The sequence below is a fragment of the Palaemon carinicauda genome, chromosome 30 (assembly GCF_036898095.1).
Source record: "Palaemon carinicauda isolate YSFRI2023 chromosome 30, ASM3689809v2, whole genome shotgun sequence".
NCBI lineage: Eukaryota > Metazoa > Arthropoda > Malacostraca > Decapoda > Palaemonidae > Palaemon > Palaemon carinicauda.
The window spans coordinates 40,829,205-40,835,782 of record NC_090754.1 but is presented as its reverse complement, the minus strand read 5'-3'; positions in this window follow the sequence as shown (position 1 = coordinate 40,835,782).

Genomic DNA, 6,578 nt, shown 5'->3' with positions numbered 1-6,578 from the left:
TCATGAATGCCCAAGTCCAACACATTGACCCACCATAAAGTGATAGTATAGTTTATTGAATACAGTAGTAACATTGAATGTAGTTTTGGTTTAAAGTGGCTGGCTTTTATGCCTCCACGCATGTTTGCTGTTTATGTGAATGAAGGTTTTGTTGGAGTTGGGAAACTTGTTGAGGTTTTTCCTGTGAAAATATGCAAAACAAAATTGAGACCCTAGATTATAGAAATAAGATTTAGATGTTTAATTTTTAAATTTTTGATGTAAAAGTATTGGCGCAGGTACTTTGAGGCCATTCAGCACCATGTGCAGTGTATTTTCACTTAGATTAGAAAAATTGAAGGCTTTTGGCCTTTCGATGTAACAATTTTGCTCATCATAAAACAGAACTTGACTCGTTTCCCTGTGTTTTGAGAGGCTGTAACGGGTATATTATTGCGGCCAGCTAAGATTGGTTATGCATCCTAAAAGTGCTGAAATTTAAACACTGCATTGAATAAATTAAAACAAATGAGCATCTAATGGTCTGCAGTAAGATATCATAACCACCACTTTATCATCTGTGGAATATTTGCACCATTTTCTTGTTCAAATTGCTTAATGTTTTGGTGAATGGATTTCAATATCCATGTATTTTTCCCTCATCCTAGTCATATTGACTTAAACATACATTTCATAATTTCACCTTGTTTCACATTTTCTGTTTGAAGTGTCAGTTTGCATCATCTGCATATGTTAATTAAGGCCAGCTGTTTAGATAGAGATAATGTAGGTGCACATGCTTGGTACTGTGATATCTATGATTAGTGTTAATCTGTGATTTCACTGACAAATTGTATTTTTTAGGGAAATTACATAATGAATTTCTTGCAATTTATTGGCATACTTAATCATAAAACAGTACTGTCAGTCAATGATTACAGTAATGTTTGAATATTTTATTATTGATGCTGCACTATTTCTTTATAGACAGTTAGCATAAAACCCTTTTTATTTTTGGAATGTTCTTGAGCCATATTCATTTAATAGGGACATGGTGGTAACCAAATATATGGAAGCTTCTCAATTATAGATTTATATTATACAATATATTATTCAGTAGGGGTTGAAACATTGTAACTTATTTTAGGGTTGAAACTATAACATTTTATTAATATTTGTCAAGGGTGAACTTGTACAAACTAATTATGTAGTTTTCAATTACTGTGAAACTAATTTAGTTTTTCCATTGACTGTGCTTTATTCTATTGGTATTATTGAAATTAGAGCACAGGATATTTAGGCAGCTGTTTGAGATATCATTGGAATATGTGAAAATATACATAAGTATTTATGTGAATTTGCTGCTGAAAATTTAATGAAAAATTGAATAAAAGATTAAAACACTAGATAATATTTGCTTAAGCAAAACCTGTTTATTTAAAGTAATTGTAAATCAAATTTCTTATAAAGACTGAACTAGTACTAAATTTAAGTTTACTTTTTGCTTAAAATTTTGTTCACAGCTTGGATGATTATGTTGATTGTAATTATGGAATCAGTTCTTATAGATATCTATTTATTTCCTTATAAGAAAATTGCTGTTATCCACAAAATACTTGTTCCTGTTGGGCAGATGTCTGTTACTGCTCATTCCTGTGCCAGTGTAGCCTTACAACAATGGTGATTGAGAACCTGAAAGCTGGCATTCCTTAGTCCTTAGATATATAACTAGTGCTCTGTCAGGTGTGGTGGTTTGCTAAGTGGAGGGTTTCCTAGGGATAAGCGTTGTCACTGATTTGTACGACTGCTTGTGCATGGTAGAGAGAGTGCGGTATCAAGATCCGATCCATCCAGGGAAGTCTCACAGTTGGTCTGGATGAACGTTACTACCCAATTTAACACTTTCCTGGACTATCAACTATCCGACACTGAAAAAGGCACATAATGCTTTTGGTCTTGTAGTACTGAATGCAGTGCCCTCAACCGAACTCTGCTACTTCTGACCTAAAGAAGATTTCATCGTCAAAGTTCAAGAAGACCGATATGCCAGACCTTGTGTGATTCGGATTGATTACCCCGCATGCACGAGGGTGGAACTGGAGCAGAATGAGCGCTGTACAGTATTGGTGTGTGGTGAAGTTGCTCGTGCCTGCTACCAGTGCTGTCTCGTACGGTAGAGAGCACTGTTGATGGGGATGAATGGTGCTGATCTTTTCCCCTTCCCTTCTATTGTTTCAAGAATATTACTAGAACCCCCCTAAGAAGACTATAAGCCTGAAAGAGGTCAACCTTGGAGGAATTGGAACCTCCAATCGACAAGCTATTTCCTTACATGTGGACCATGAGCTTGTCGCTGTGAGGTAGTCTTCATACGTATAGACACTGCGCTGGTTCTTCAGTGGATTTTGAGTCCCAGCACTTTGCCCCACCACGCTGGTCTACGTACTGATCTCCCTCCATGCAACAAGATCTTGCTATGCCCCAGCATCAAGGCAAAACACTAGGTTTTCTGTCTCGTGCGTCCTCTCTATCTTTCTCTTTTTTCTCTCTCTCTCTCCTTCTCTTTCTCTCCTCTCTCTCCTCTCCTCTCCTCTCCTCTCCTCTCCTCTCTCTCTCTCTCTCCTTTCTTTCTCTCTATATATATATGGGAATCAAGACAGTTAACTTTCCAACACCACTCTGACTGCTCATACAAGAATTTAGATGCCACGTCGTAATTATTGGCAAGGATTTAGATGCCACGTCGTGATTATTGGCAAGGCTACACTCCACCTCAGATACAGGCACTTACATTTTCGGCAACCTGAGAGAGTGTAAGAGTTTGATATTTCAGCCTCAAAAGGTATCCTCCCTAATAAGTCACAATATCACTTTGTTTCAGTGCTCAGTCTAGTATGTGAGGATTCTACTGTGGTAATTGTCATGACTCTTACTCTCGTGAGGGTGGGGGGGGGGGGGTCCTGGGACATAATCAACACAACAGCTCCTTATTCCGGCTAGCGGAGGCGGAGAATCTTGGGCCTAAGTCTAGATTTGTCAAGCTCCTTCCATGTATTCTTTAGTATGATACTGTCTTGCCTCCTGTCAAGGGAGAGAAGACATTCATTTTTCAGTACTTCTGTCCTCGTGTTTTAATCTCCCCTTGAGTTGCCATGGTCAGAGCCTGCTGGTGTGGGGCAATTGGTAGCATAGACAAGATTTTCTCAGTTCTCATCTAAGGAATCCCCTTGCTCTAATTGATCTAGCAAGGTCATTCCTCTTGTTCTTTTTTCCCTAAAATGTTAACGTGGCAGTGGATGCAGACCCTTTTCTTTTACCCACTGATGCAGCGGTGATCATGCAGATTGCAGAGCATGAGGGATTTATTCTCAACACTTGAACCTGAGCCATGGAGAAGACCTGAAGAACTTTTTGGATCAACTGTTGGTCGGGTGCAGTTGCTTTCTTCACAATGACACAGGATTTGGCAAATCTGAAAAAGAGGAAGAGGCGTACTGACTTAATCCAGTCAGGCACTAAGGCTGAGATCACCAGTAATCAAAGTCGGGTTAACTGGGTTCTGGGTATTGAAGTGGAAGAATGATGTCACCTCTCACTGTGCCACGTAAGTGGGGTAAGGACAAGGCAGTTTCCCTAAGGAACACCTTGGTGTTGGAGACAGATAGACAAACTGATTCACCACGACCCCTAGATCATTATAAAACGAGAGAAGCCTATCTCGGTTTAGGTCTTCCTGTGAGTCCGCCAAGATCAACCAATCGTCTAGGTATCAAATGCCGTTTGTATGTTCTCAAGCTGATACCAGCGTTAAGACTTGTGGTGCTGTCCAGAGGCAATGACAAATTCGAGGTACGTCCTGGAAGTATGTTGGACTGGGATTGGGAAGTATGCATCTTTGAGATCGATCGTTATGAAGTCCAGAGGCCTGATCGTCTGTGACTATGACAGGCACTCCATCTTTTCACAGAACTCTATGATTGGTCTCCAACCTCCAGAAATTAACAAGAAAGAGTACTGAAGAAGCCTGGGGAGCAGTCATCGACCTCGTTAAGAGCAGCCTTCTTCCCTAGCATGGCCTGAACTTCTCTATTTAAAGGGCAAAGTCCTTCACCAGCCCTAGGGAATAGGATAATTATATCACTGGTGGTTGAATTAGAGGGGGAGAGCTGATGAATGGCAGGAGGTATACTGAGCAAAGAATGTAGATGGTTCACAGTTCTGTTCCATGATACTACAACCTCCATCTGGATTACAGGCATTAATGGAGAAATCCCCCCCCCCCAACAGAGTTGTTGATCTACCTATTTAGCAGTGAAGAATTTACACGACTGGATGTGGACTGTGGCCGTCGGAAGGACACTTCCAGGTGAAGCAGATAATCCTGACTGACTTCCTTCACTTCATACTTTTCCATCAGGAATAGGGAAAGCCCTAACGGAAAGAGTACTAGGGTTCAGAACCTCATGTTGTCCAATTTTCTTCTGGCTTCCCTCCCAGCCACTTTTATTACACCTAGTTATAAAATTTTAACTGCTGAAGTTATGTCTCCAACGGTTTTTACTCCCGGAGGAACCAAAAAAAAAATATATCAAAATTTATTTCTACTCCCATAGTTTTAGACTCAACAGGTCTAGATTATGACAACAAACCATCCTTGAAATATGGGACTCCAGACTGTTTTTCTTAAAATTTTGAAATATATATATGAAATAAAATTATAAATTAATTGAACTAAAAAGTCAAAAGACCATGTCGTAAGTAGCCACCATGGGACCCAGAGCTCGGTAATCACAAACAGAAAATGATGAGTGTATTTTTCTAATTACACAAACCTAGAGCTCTTTACGTAGGAGTATTAATTCGGTGATAGTTCAAAACAGCCATTAAAGCTTCTGCTAGTTAACAAAAAGGGGGAAGCAATGGTACACCAACCACCCCACTCACACCAGCAAACAACCATCACTTTGCAATTGTGGCAGGACATTGGGGGGGGGGGGTGTTTGATGATAGGACCAGTAGGTCTAATGAGCTCCAGGTTTGTATAGTTGGGAAAAATGCAAAAGATTCCAAATTTGTCATTTGTTCCGGCACTATATACAAACATTTAAGCTCTATACGTAGGAGACTTGCTCCATGGGTGGACGTCTTGAAATCAACTGACTGGTGACTGCCCCGGGTAACACTGCGCTTTGCACGAGCTGTTTAAAGAACATCCTGACACATCGTATCCTTATAGGATGACAGCCTGGGCGACTGGTGTTAACGTATAGAATTTAGCAATGTGACTTGACCAGGTCAATGTAATTTTGGAACTAGGCTCCTCACTTAACCTAGATGTAGCCCGACTCCACCTCACTTGCAGAATAGGGACAAATATATAAACATCAGGCTACACAAAGGGCATGGTACCCACCTGCAGTCAGCTTGCAGAGTTCCTCGGATGCTGAACCCCAAGAAAGGATAGGGTGATATAGGAAATTGCCAGTCGCTTGCAAATTCATCCTAAACTTACTCACAAATAACATCTGCCCCCAACCATCTCCTACTTGTTCTACAAGGGAGCCAAGGTGTTACATTTTGTGCAGCCATCATTGGACCTAAGGAGTTTGTTTCAGCCTTTATACCGCCATAAAGGCTGAAACGAACTCTTGTTGTGTGAACCTCCTCAGGGAAGGGAGATTTCCATGAAGAAAGCAGTCTCGCCCAGAACGCAAAGAACACAAACACTAGGCAGATTTGTCCAGGCTTGCCAGCAAACGCTGGAGAGGAGAAAGTCGACGCTTTCCTGTAAGGATGAGTACAGGTAATGTGAATTAATTGCACACTTAAAAGTAAGCTGAAGCTCTGTGCCAGTGAGTATTTTCTCACAAAATCGAAATGGGTATTAAGTCGAGCAACTTGGGTTGTTCACAAACCTTCGTCGGGCAGGTGAGCTCACCTACCCACCTTGGTAAAGCTCAGTGGATGGGTGTGCAACACTGCGCACGACTTCTCAGCGAAACAGTACAGTAACCCCTTGCTACTTCGCGGTTCGATTATCATGGATTTTTCAATATATTAATTCTGGGTCGACCTGTGACGGCCGGTGAAAAAGTCCTTCTTTACCCTTTTTCTGATATAAATCTTCCAAATATACCAGAGAAAGATAAAAGCATGGAATGCAGAGGTTACTACCCTCGCGCGAGCACCTCGTGAGTGTCGTGTACAATATACATCAGGGGCGTGTGAAAACCACTATTCATAGGCTGTCTTCCATTTAGATAACTCCTTCATCAAAGGGAAGGGCCGTAACAAAGACCCCAGAAACCACACTTGGACCACGCCACCGTCACCCACACGAGCGCCCTCTAGGTCATCCTTCTGTTTTGGACTTGCCCGCAAAGTCATAATTTTTTTTTTGTGCTCGGTGTTTTTTGCAAGTGATTGTCGTTATTTCAACATGACATGTTGTACAGCAATGCGTAGAATATAGAAATCCCCTTTTGATGACATTTGTGGACTATGAAAAAGCTTTTGATAATGTGCACCGGCCAATTTTGTGGAGAGTCCTGCGTTATGGAATTCTTAAATATGTAAATTTGATGAAATCTGTTCATGAG